General features: G+C 47.6%; 1 pseudogene; it reads right to left on the bottom strand.

The window, feature by feature from the left end:
- The window catches only part of LOC144128196 (lysosomal alpha-mannosidase-like), a 101,718-nt pseudogene that overhangs the window by 2,163 nt on the left and 86,498 nt on the right, over positions 1 to 13,057 (bottom strand).

The raw sequence follows: 13,057 nt of genomic DNA, 5'->3' as shown, positions 1-13,057 counted from the left end.
CAAAATGGCCAAGACGTTGGTTAAAGACAAACACTGCCAACAGTACATCCACAACATGCTTTGCAGAAATCACAGATGCAAGGAAGCGATGAAGCGCCACTAAGTATTGAAACTGCATTCCTTTCGGCAACAGTGTGGCCTGGCGCAACTGCTCTTTTTCAACAGCGCTCATACTTCCGGGCAGCTGCGGTGCCGGTAGCATAGTAAATAATTTTAAAAAATGGTAACTATCACAGCCTTCTCTAATTGAAATGCTAATCGTAAAGAAACAGCTCGTGACAGACTGATGACGAACTGAAGTGCCAACTACGGACCGCGAATCTAAACATCAAAACAAACCGTTTACACCTATCCTTCACCTTTAGCGATTATGCATGCTGCCACTTTTAGATGTAATTCCGAATGCATTAGGTACAATTTCATGCTTAACTGAGGCTTATAAAGCATCTGATACGACCCTTACTTAACGTTGCAGCGCAAAGGCCGTTCGCGATTCCTATGGGTGAGTTGACTGTAAAAAGCACACAATAAAAGGGGCCAGTATTCAAGCTTATCAGGTTTAGCATGCCGACGTGTACCTCTCAGCGAAATATGAAGTTGCTTCTTCATAAGCAAATACTAAACATATAGTTCTTACGTCAAAAACTAGCCCACTCCAATTCATTCGAGCGAACAAGGTGGGAAGCTATACGCGAACATGTGCCACTCATTTAGTGGAGCTCGGAGGGCGCGGGAAGCACTGGAAGCACCAAGAAACACTATAAAATGCCATACGGTGGCGCGCTATTGCTCTGCCAGCGCTTCAGGCTAGTAGTCCAAAAACGTCAGTTCGTACTGCTGTTTACGCCTCTGTTCATAAGTGGCGCTTTCAAGAAACTCCTTTTATATATTGTCATGAGAGTGCTTCACCATTTCCAAGGATTTTTTTTTTAGGTTCGAACTAACAGTGTCTGTAAGCTACTTTAAATTTCCTGTGTGAAGCTGTCTCCAACAAATGCCCCACAAATGGAGGATGCAGCATTCTTGCTGTTCACAGTGCTCAGCACAGACCACTTACCATTAATTCCAGTTCGCCCTCATGCAAGCTGCTTCCACCTTGTGGTCTGTCGGGGAACGCTGTCAAGTGGAGGTTGTGCGACTCATTCTAAAAAAATGCGAATGAAGACTGGTGAGCTTCTTTTCAGCACTGCTGCGTAAGTTATATCTTGCGTAGTGCATGAGATCACTGTTAATTCGCGAGAAGCCTTTACGAAGTTCGCAAGTTGAGAACACGGTCGCATTTTATTTTCACTCTATCAGGCGCCGCGACTCAGACATTGTGCTCACGTTTAAGCGATGAATGCATACATACACGCGACGGGACATGATGCGCTCCCTGCAGTGGCGATTATCAATGCTCTATAAAAAGCGAAGTTCTTCGCAGAGTGTCCTGTCCTTTCAAGGTGCGTTCGTGCAAATAATAAGTACGGAACAGCCCGTGTCGCAGCTGGGCTTTATGAAGGGGGGGGGGGGTCATTGACGATCTCCAAAGCAGCCATCAAAAAACACTCACAAATATTAAATTGTCTTCGCCCGGTTGTCTATCTTCTGCTCCTATCGATTGCCTTTTTTCGTGTTTGTCGCCATATTTCGCGGTAAGTGTACGCAAAATCGGGACTCGCTCATTAGGAAATTGTCAATAGCCGCTCATTGGCAGCTCTGGCCGCCCCGTGAACCCAGCAGCTGCACGCACCCTGAGATAAATCCAGGAGACCACAGGGTAGTAGTACGTAGTTGGCTACACGATGGCCTTCGTCCAAGGCCGCTGAGCATTCCTCCTGCGCGAGGCCAATGGGACACTGTGAAGTAGCGCGGGGGTGCCGTGTATACATATGCGGCACAGTTTTCCGGCTCTACGCATCAACGTCCTGAAGTCGCGACCAGGGGGCGACTATCTGCTGTAGCGGAGCAGCGAGCAGTTAAAACGAAGCTGCCGCCAACAAGGATGCAAGGAGTACGCTCATAGGCTCAGGCCTAAAAACGTACAGATGCAAGAACGAAAAGACCAGTGGGAAATGCGTTGCTCGTTCAGTAAGCGAACAAAAGAGGTCAACAATCACACATGCGGGGATAAGCAGATTCCAGTGCGTTGCGAGGAAAAATCCAAAAGGACGTATTCCTGCTAGTAGAAAACGGGGGTGTCAAAATCCTAGTCCCCCTTCTGTCCTCCCCTACACAGTCTGGTTAGTCATGTAATTTAGAAGTATACATAGTTTTCATGTGACGTCACGCCAGCCACTTCCGCCGGATGTCCGCCATTGCCAGGCACTGAAGATGGCTGGGCTAGACTGGCTGGGCTCGCGGCGCCTGCGCGTTTGTTCGCTGCTCTGTTCTATGCAAGACCATAGCAAACTCCGACCGGCGTGAGTTTTGCCGCTCCTATTTCGACGAGCTTGTGGAGCCTACGCGGGCTCGGTATGAATGCAAGGTGGAAATGTGTGGCGGCGTGGACCCCTACACACTACGCGTTGGGACGGACCCCGCTCCCGATGCCGACTTGCTGCCAAGCACGACGCACGCTGGTACCATCAATTACTTAGTGTTATCAACTAGCTACGTGTTTCTTCAGCAGATGAAGGCATACAAGTCTCTTGAGGCCCATAATCACTTCACCAGTGGACGGGTAAATGTGTGACTACCATGCGAGTGCCATCGAAGCATGTCGTCGTTCTGAACGAGGTGAGCTTCCTTAACGTCGAAGCATGTATGCGCGGTAGCGCACGTTTGTGTGTCCGTGTATTTAAAATATCGATTTGTACTCTAATATTTGAGGCTAACGTGCCGCCCGCAGCACGCATTAGACTGCAGTCGCATTTTTCAAATGGCAGGTACAAGTTCGTGTATGTAGGGTACGTGCGAGTGCAAAATGATTGCAATTGAAAAGAAATGGAGCTATCGGCATACGCTTACAGCCTCGGATTAAGTGCTTCAATTCACTGTAGCCTTAAATTATCGATGAAATTCGTAGTTGGGTGTTTGACGTGCTCATGCTGCAGCTGGGCGACTAGTCATGCCATGGAGTCACGCATGCCACTGACCTGAAATGACCGAGAGAGAGTATGAACGCGCATGCTTCATCAGCTGGTAACATTACCAGGCAACTGGGTCGCGAGGCAGTGGAGTTCAGCATTTTTTTCCCCGAGGACACACATCCCGATAACTTTTTCAGGCGATAGAATTTTTCTGCATTTTGTTCCAATCGAAATGCGGCTGCCGGGGCCGGAATCGTACTAGCAATCCTCAGACCAGTGACATCTTATGAAGGATGTAGATTGCTGTCAGCACCTAATTACTGGTCATTTTTTCTCAGGTCACCAATTCACAAAGCCTAAGGGAGGCACTACTGAAGTTGTGGGTTCTGGCTGGGCCTGATGGAGCCATCGTGACAGCGCACTGCGCTTGCATGGCCGGTGCAGGCGAAGCCTGCTCTCACATTGGTGCTACATTGTTCACTGTTGAGATGGCAGTACGTCTCAGAGACTCACGAGTGTGCACAGACAACACCGTCTCAGCAAACACATAGGCGACAGCGAGGCTCGTGTACCACAGTTCATTACCAGCTGCCGCGGTAAACATCTCCGACAGCGACCGTATGTAGGCTTATGTCAATCAATAAAGTTTACTTTTTCTTACCTGTGCTAAAGTGCCGACCGCATATGCGAACGTTGTCCAGGTTTTTCAAATCTTTCCAGTTGATTCGTGCGAGCCAAAGGCTTCGGCGCTCCTCCGAAAGGAGCTTCGTGCGCTCGCACTGCCAGCTAATCAGTTTCGGTAAACAGTGAAGTCCAACACCCGGCTCGGTGTTTGTTTTCTGTGCAGAAGACTTGCTTTTGCTTGCGCAGCCGAACATGGCACACATCGACACGATGACACCGCGCAGAACCAGAAATACGAATGCACGGACGGACCGCGTCCCCTGTAGGTTTGCGTGGCTTGGCGCCCTGCGCCCGCGGTTCCGCTAAGTACCTAAAGATGGCGGCACGTATCCCAGAAGCTCTCGTTTGTGACGTCCGTGAAAACTATGTATAATTCCCTCTCCGTTTAGCGCTTTCACAGTCTTTAAACATCTCTTAACACCCCCCCCCCCCCTTAGTATAAAGTCTCTTCCTTCGCTGATACTAATTACTTAAGTGAAAAATCACAATCAAGGATTAGCGTTAAGCATAGAACATAGAAAAAAGTACAGCACACTATGAGCTGGACCTTTCATCGAGCGCCTCAGCGGTAGATGGCCCCCTTCATGCCCTGCATCCCCCATTTTTTTCTGCCTTTTACGCAGTTGTGCGGACCGCAGCAAACGAAGACCACAGGCGCCCTCTACCAGTCTTCGCGTTCATTTATGTACAAAAACGTATCCACCGTTGTGGTCCTCGCTTGTTTTTTTTTTTTGGGCGCCTAAATTTAATCTTACTACTTTATTGTCTCCGGGGGATCACTTTACAAGCTAACTGGATTGCGCTGCAGGCTGAAGCGCCGAAATTAATCTAATTCAACATGTGTTTAGCAGCGCAGGTTTTCACCAGCATCCAAGGGTTTAAATTGGAATCTGGCATTAAACGAGCTCGCCTCACGGTATGCTCGCTGCATGGATCTTCTCTGCCGGTGAAAAGTAATTCTGTTAAAGACCTCGCCATCGCGCGTCGGATGCTCGTCTCGCCGTGCACGGGATGACAGCCCAACACTGAATTAAAAAAGCCCTCTTAACTATACGACTGCGCGCAAATTCCGTCACTTAAAACTAAAAACGATGTGCCCGAGCAGCAAGTGCAATACGCGGACGGTGACATCTCAAAGTACGGAGCGATTACAGGCGATGCTATGAAGGGTTAAAGATTTCTGCAGGGTTCGTTAATGGTCTTTGTTATTTTAATTTTCCGTGCTTCTGTACTTCTGGCGGCCGCGCTGAGATCCACGATGAAATTTCGCCCTCTCCTGTCGCATTTAAAGTGCGGATCGCTAAAGGAAAAACTTAAAGAAAGTGGTTCGTCATTGTCACAAAGTTCATGCCTGCCCTGTCCAGCTTTGACCTTTGTTTCCCAGAAACGTCGTGGAGCGGCGTCGGCGACTTTTTCCCCCTCCCCCGTGGGGGAACGGCATTCTCACCATAGCGCTGGAGGGGTCACTCAAAACTACTCCCCCCCCCCCCCCCTCCTAGCATTGTTTCCATACAGGTGGCAAGCGCTTGCACGTGTTGGGAACAGCAGAAGCGGATTGAATGCCCCAGCACTGTTCGCGGCCCCCAATGACTCCTCGTGGGATTAAGGCATTGTGCCAAATTCTTTCGACATTCCTTCATGTGTTCTTTTTTTCTTTTTGGGAGCTGCATTCCTCTGTGCGTGGCTCCTGAAGAGTTTTTTTTCCCTGAGTTGTTGTTTTTTTCATTCTTTGCCATGCGAAGGGGGCGACGGGAACGCCGCGCGCTGGCAGTTGGTCTGGAGATTTTGGTGCGTGTGGTCGTGAGTGAGGTCAGCCAGGGAAGTGGTCGGCAAGGAGCCTAGGCGGAGATCTGACGCGTAGAGCGCGGCGACGGTGGTCCCGAAGACGCGAGGCCCAAGTTCGCCCGTATCCGCAAGCCCCCATCAGCCCCGCGACGAGCAACCGCAGCCTGACGCTCCCTGCGACCGGACCTTGCCACTCCGCAGCTAAGCCATCGTTTCTCACCACTCCAACTCTTTTATCTTTGTATTTTTGCTTTCTGTGTTTCTCGTTGTAATCCTTTGTACTGTATTTCCGTCTCGTAACATTTTTGTATAGCAATCGCCCTGATGTTTCTTTCTGTTAATTGTTGTGTTAACGTGTTCAGTTGGTGCTTGTGTTATTTGCGTCACGTCAGTGTACGGCGCTACCTTGTCGGGCATATTGTAATACTTGGTTGTTGTTTGCGTAATTAAATTAATTCGCTACGGAACTTGCCTACGCCTCATGCCTCCGGTCAACGACTAATCAGGCGTGGCCCCTATCGCCGGTCAGCAGTCGAATCACAATCTTTCGCACGCGGGGTGGAGAAGTTTGTCGCTCCTCCACCTCCGAACTTACGGAGAGTGCAGTGGTGGGCAGGTTGGCCCGATTAATTGTAACTTCGGCGCCAACCAACACCACAGCCGTCCACGATATCTTGACAGTCATTAACAGGAAGAAAAAAGATACATCTGCAGATCAGAAAAAGTTAGAATCGGTAATAATCCTTACAGCCTGCGAACGGAAAAATCCATCTAAGCGATTACGGTCGAGGGGATTGGGCGAACGAGCTTCAGTGCTCCAACCCGTCAAAAATGTCGATCTTATAAGCGCCACATTGAAGAGTGAAACGGGACGGGAAAATATGGCAACATATAGCGTTCACAATTTAACCAAAAGATAAAACTTGACTTATAAAATGGAAGCCGCTGTTTTTCGGTCCGCCTGCGCATCATTTTTAATGCTTTTCTTCTTTTTTCCTTTGCGCTTTCGGACTTGCCTGTGTAGAGCCTGTGCGCCAATGAGCGTCAGCACAAAAAATTAACAACGCAACAATTTTCCTCACGCGTCGGCCCTTCTGGGCGTTCCAACGCGAATATCACCGCCAATAAACGCTACTCGATATAGAAAAAAGTCTGCCTTTATCAGCAGTAAGTCGCAATTTTGTTAGCGCCGGGTGCTGAAAGGTTTACCAGGGCACGAGTTTCACGTTGTAACAGCCCGAACAAAGCGCTGAGCCGCGCCGATCACACGAAACGCGTGCAGTGACTGAAAGCAGAGTTTTATTTTTGTTCTCCGTCTCTCACACTTGCTTCCGATTGTAGAATCCACTAATCACGTATTACATCCGTTAGAAAAGCCAGCAAAGTAAACACCAAAAAAATCTACATGTTTCCATGTCCGCATGGCAGTTTTAGCATTCCAGCCATGTCGCCTAACCTTCGCTGGGCAGAAACACTCTAAGAAAAGCCAGAAAATCCGATAGCCTATAAAAAGCCCTCACGTTCTCTTGATGTTCTGGCATCCGTTGGAATCGGTGTAGAAGGTTTCGTTGTTCCATATGGACATTTGGAAGCGGGAAATGATCTCCTTGCCACCGCTGGGTTCTCTGCCTTCACTGCAGGGAGAAATCGGTAGCAAAGTGGAGAAAAAAAATGTACTAAAGAAACCAATGCAATGCCAAGGATCATTATTTCCGAAACGAAAACAGTTGTTCAAATAAACGATGGCTGCGGCTCACGCATAGGCGCCAATTTTCAACTCTCTGACTCGTTAGTGCCTTCGCGGGAAATTTTCACGAATAGATTTACTCCCAGCTGAGCCTATTTTATTTTCAAAATTTTCTTCTACTTCAGAGTCATTTAATTATTTTTCTTGCAGAAGGGCTTAAAGAAAACGTGCACAGCTAGTTCTACCATAATTTCTGTAGTCAAAGCTGTAGCTTCGGAGTTATTGTCAGTCACGTAACAGCATATGATAATGCGACTTTAATTAATTTTATAGTCTTAGCGCGCTTAAGTCTCGTACACAAGTGCTGCAATAATTGTTCAAAGGTAGAAAAAATAAATTTTCCCACCATACAAGCAAAGGGAGAATGGCCAGTAAAGCCCCTCCCAAGAGCCGGCAGCCCAGCCCGAGGAATGGTGGCACAGCAAACAAGAGCGTCTGTCACACACAGCTCAAGCCCTTGACATCGGTTGCAAAGCAACGCTGGCACCAAGAAACAGCGGAAAATTCAGTTATCTGCACGAACCCGCGGGCAGTTCAAAGAACGCCCGCCACGCGCAGCAGTGACGGCGAAGAGCATACCCAATGGAGGTCACGCAAATAACTCCCGAAAGAAGGCTCGGGTAATAAAATAGAAGGGGAGGGAGGAGTCAACATAAGGGCAAACACGCTGCAGTATGGCTGGAGTACTTTACGCGGAACTTAGGGCCTGTCCGTGCAGCGCGATTCTCAGATTACTGCAGCGTGGCACGAACCGCATACAAAGAAGAGACAACTGGGGATGAACGAAGGGGATTGTACTGCGAATGTGGCGCACATTGAACTGCGAACACTTCGTTGCAAGATAGCACGTGCCCTCCGAGCTCTGCTGTTCTGTGCCCCCGTTCGTAATCGCTATGATCATCTAGGATTCCGGGAACGATACGTCCCAGTCTCGGTGAACGTTTTCTAATTAACAGGCGAGTGTAAAGCTATACTCTCGTTTTCTTCACCAGCCGCAGCTCCAGGCAGCACAATTACGTGCACGTTATAAATCTGTGCCAAGGCCAAAAGGGGCAGTTTTGGTGCGCATGAATTTTCCGCAAATACACGTTCATCAAAGAAGTCACAAGAAACTGTGCATAACTTTTCCGCGTATGCGCCTTCAGTGCGTTCAACAGTTTATTAGAAGCGTTAATATTTGGGGTCATATATGGCCCCGCCTCGTGTGTGACATTTGTCCACTTTGGCTTTTGCTCATTTGTACCTTTTCGTCTCACAAGTATAGCTGGTTTACTAAAGATCGTTACTTTGACGTCACCGGACCAAAACAGGCCCAGGCAGAAATCGTGCAACTGAAGCAGTTTTTGGAAAACGTCCGGGGTTGTGCCCTCTCCACTTGTATTTGTTATGCCCGAATATCTCACGATTTCACCAGAACTAATGTTCAGTCGCGAGAAGACAGTTGTCCCACTGATCCATGAACACAAGATCATATGTACCGGAACGTGTACGTCAGCGGCGCAGAGTGTGGACGTTGGTTGCAAAGAGTTTCGCAAAAGCTTATTGCTGCCATTTTACCCAGCATATGTGCGTACCTGACAGAGTCGTTAATGCGATCATGAAAACTCCGACACATCGCAGCTATAAGCACGGTTCAGTGCATGTGTATGGGCGGTGTGTTCCAAAGCACTGCGCTGGTACGCCCACATGAACGGGATAGGTCTGATGACCCAGTCAAACTCGATGAGATCTTCGTCCTTGTAGGGCAGGATGACTAGAGAGGCCCAATCATTGAACGTCGGATGAATCTCTTGAACCAGGGGACCCTGTGGCGGTGAAAAATCAAGACGACCAAATGACGCTGCGGTGCCTTGCGCGCTGAGCATCACTAACAGTGCACGGTCATTTTCAAAATAAAAACAGAGCAATTACTTGACGCAAATACTCATCGTAGCCACTGCGATGCTCCATGCAAAGTTGAAATTCGCCTGAAATACACTTAACTGCCTTCGCCTCCTCTATCCACTGGAACTCGTGAGCAGTGCCCATGGCATAAGCAGCGTTCCTCGCATATTTTCTTAGCATTGCCAGGAACAGAATCATAACCTGGGTTTCCGAAGCAGCGTAAAATGCTGATTTGCCGTGCATTGCTGATAAAGATGAAAAGCCGCTTGCTGGAATTAAGTCGTTCAGCCCTTATCGGCGTTCCAAATAAGCTAATAAATCACGCATCCTCGAAAACTGGCGCACTGTTCGCAACCTCATTTTGCCAGGTCGGACGTTGTAACACCCAACATTATGCACCGGCTATCCGAAAATTACAAGAAAGTTCATTGAAAAACTATCACCTTCCGGGCTGGTTCAGAACTTTAGTTAGTTCCCATCGCACTGAGATCAAAACCAGTATATGACCGTATATCGAAGAATTAGCGCCGTCATGCGTACTCGCTTCTAAGTTTGGTCCCGGCAACAGCCTCTTCAACTCCCGGCTGCAGCATATACTCGTATAAGGCGCTACAAGTTCGACATCAACGCGTTATCACGAACAGAGATGCCGCGAGCAGTCCTAATCGGTGCAGAAGTCGCGAGATTGCATCGTATGGTGGGAAAATTAAAATTTTAATTGATTTTCTCAGAAATGTATGCGCCTTTTGCAGCCGGGCAAATGTCACCATGCCAAGAAAGAGGCATAGACTCTATTTTTACTACGAGCAATAATTTAACGGAGTTGTCCTCAGTGACACTTTCATGTACGGGGTTGCCCTCGACAGCCACACATCGGGAAAGTGAAACGGTAGCGGATGGCACGCGTATCTCGGGATATGCGTTTCTTATATTCAGCGCACCGAGATCGATGGCAGGCCCAGAAGCGCAGGTGAAGATCTCATTACTGTAAGCGCATAAGGGGCAGATGTGACGTACTTGAGTGCAGCAGGTGGGGGCAGACGCAAAGAATAGACCCAATTAATGGAAATATCTACCAAATAAATTACAAAAATAATAGCAGAATATGTATTACACAGCCATGAAGAATAAAATACGCGAATGATACAACGCAAACAATCTCAACCGTGAAGTTGGAGAAACGAAAATATCTTAGGCTTGTGCCGAGGAACAATTGCAGATGCGAGCACGAGCGCACTTTAAATTCAGTGCTGAGTGCACAGCCACGATTGTAGCAGCCCTGTGGCTGTGACAGCGCACAGCATTTCTTTAGCATGGTGTCGAGGCGGCACCGTCGTAGTACGGATACGGATGGCACTGAAATCCGCCAGAGCTGTTTTTGAAGACGTCCGGCTCTGCGAGCCGAGTGGCGTACCTTGACGAGTGTGTAGTTGACTTTGCGGCCTAGGTCGACGGGCTGATCGTCTGCAGGGTTGAAACAGTAGGCGCCCGAGGGCTCTCCACCACGCCCTCGTAGGCCATGTACACGAACAGCGACTGGTGGAAGGGCACCTCCAGGCCCGTGTTGAGCAGCATCACGCTGCTCAGCAGGCCCGTCACGGGGTCCACGAACAGCCGGCACTTCTGCTCGGGCGCCAAAGGGCGCGCGCAGTCATTGCGTGAACAACACAAGCAGTCGTCTTTTCTACACATCTCTTGCGAGGCCATAAAAGAACGCCTTCCATCGGTGATTATTCCATCACTTCCCTCCTCCACACAATCACAGCACCCCTCCCCCTCACATTCTTTCCTTTGTTTCAAGGACTATCGGTTTCTTTCGGGTACCCTATCTACGACAGGGGTATCTCATAATCTGACCAGCTTTACAATTTTCAAGTACATCTGTCTATGGTGCATGGGTGGCTCTGTGTTCAAGCTTGCAATTTCCCCACCTCGCGCGTCACCATCAGGGCTGTTCGAAAAGCTCAAATGACAAGTTCAAAATATGTCTCACTTCATGTCCCGGCTACTTCGTCCATTAGGCCAATGTTCAACGTCGTGTGCTTGTTGCGTATACTCCTAAACAAATTCGCCAAACAGCATGTCTTTAGGAAATCTCTACAACTCTTTACGCCAAAACGCACAATCAACGAAGTTGCTTCGGACATCACGAAAGGTCACCTATACCAGCGCAGAGACACTTGCTTTCTTTGTACCACACACACACACACACACACACGTGCATGCACACACGCACATGCACACACGCGCACACACACAAAATACTTTGAAGCTTATTATGTATTAGGAAGATGGTTTCTGGCACTGCCTCTTGCACTAATGACAGTGCGACCTGTACAGCCAACCAAGTTATATCCAGTGGATATTCATATAATATCCTCCACAAGATATCTGATGTCCTTACAAAGTTCACAAATGCTGATATTACGTCCATGTAATGTCCATACAATGTTCATTTTGATCATAGTGGACGTCCATATAATACTCATATTGTGCCCACATGTGACGATTCCTAGACATTCAGAGGATGTTAACCAGATATTCTGCCAATCTATTTTCAGGTTGGGGGCTGGATGCTGTGGCATTTATTTTGTGTGGTGTACATCTTACAACAAAACAAATATGATGCAAGATATGACAGAGAGATGCAGAGCAAAAACCAACAGTTGGTCATTACTCAGGAAACTTCAATATTTTGTACATGATCTGGGAATAGCATTTCAAATAACAGGTGCATTATGAGAAAATTACACACTGGGCTCTGATCAATGCAATAACATAAACATGTCACAAAGAAGTGTCATTTTCAGTATGTGCAAGATAGAACATTCATGTGTAGTGAAGTGATTAGTTTGCGTTCTCTGTGACTTTGTGATCTTTCATCATACTCATTCTGTTCTTGTAAGCTGTACAGCGCATAAAATAACAGGCTAATTAAACAGCTGCAGTTCTAGTTTCTTCAGAATATTGCACCTAGAGGCAGTACGCGGGCAAGGAATATGCACAGGCACAGGCTTCGAGTATGGAAGAATGTCAATGAATTCATTCACTTGTTTTGCCCTCAGCCATATTCTATTGCCCAGTAGCCATAATGATCAGCTTCTGTTGCTGTTCATTCGTGCACGCACAACAACTTTTTCTTCATCATTCTTTCCCCGGACTGCTAGCGACTGGAACGGCCTTCCCCATGAACTTGCTGCCATCACATGCCAAACTATGTTTCTTAACCAAATTACGCGTTTGCTTGCATCATGATAATCATTTTTCTTTGTATAACTCGTTCAAGTTTTGTGTACTTTTTCTGTTGTTAATCTATATGTGTCCCACCCCTTATGTAATACCCTCACACGAGGGTCTTTAAGGAAATAAAGTGAAGTGAAGTTTACTCCAGGTCCTCGGAGGCCTGTGAATATAACAGTGCATTGTGTTGAACAGTAGTAATGACACAGCAGGAAATACGGACAAAAAACGGGTGCACAAGAATATGCAAAAGCTAATGTTTCACCCAACTGGCTTAGTATCTTTTCTGAAAAGTAATGAGGAAAAAAGCATGCGATAGAAGCCAAGTACACAAACGTGCATCCACTATAACCTTCAGCCTTACCAGAGGTAAAACTAAATCCAGACAAGGGTTTTAGAGTACAAAGATCACATGCAATAGCCTGAATGCTTAACATGAAGATAGAAACCCAAGCCTCAGCAAACAAACACAAGGACGACAACCAAGAATTTCAAGTACATATATGCAACCATACTTTTGCAATGAAGTTAGAATGTGCAGATCAATAGTGAATAATGTTGGCTGGTGACTGCATACGGATAAAGCTCAAGAATGAAGTGGCAAATGCCTTCTCAAAGCAGGCCCTCCATCCACTAGCATCAACAGATTCTCATGACGTGGGTGTTACCCCATTTGCGCCAGCTAGTGTGACGTCGTTGATGAACG

The sequence above is a fragment of the Amblyomma americanum genome, chromosome 1 (assembly GCF_052857255.1).
Source record: "Amblyomma americanum isolate KBUSLIRL-KWMA chromosome 1, ASM5285725v1, whole genome shotgun sequence".
Taxonomy (NCBI): domain Eukaryota; kingdom Metazoa; phylum Arthropoda; class Arachnida; order Ixodida; family Ixodidae; genus Amblyomma; species Amblyomma americanum.
This window is presented reverse-complemented; position numbering and strand designations above follow the sequence as displayed.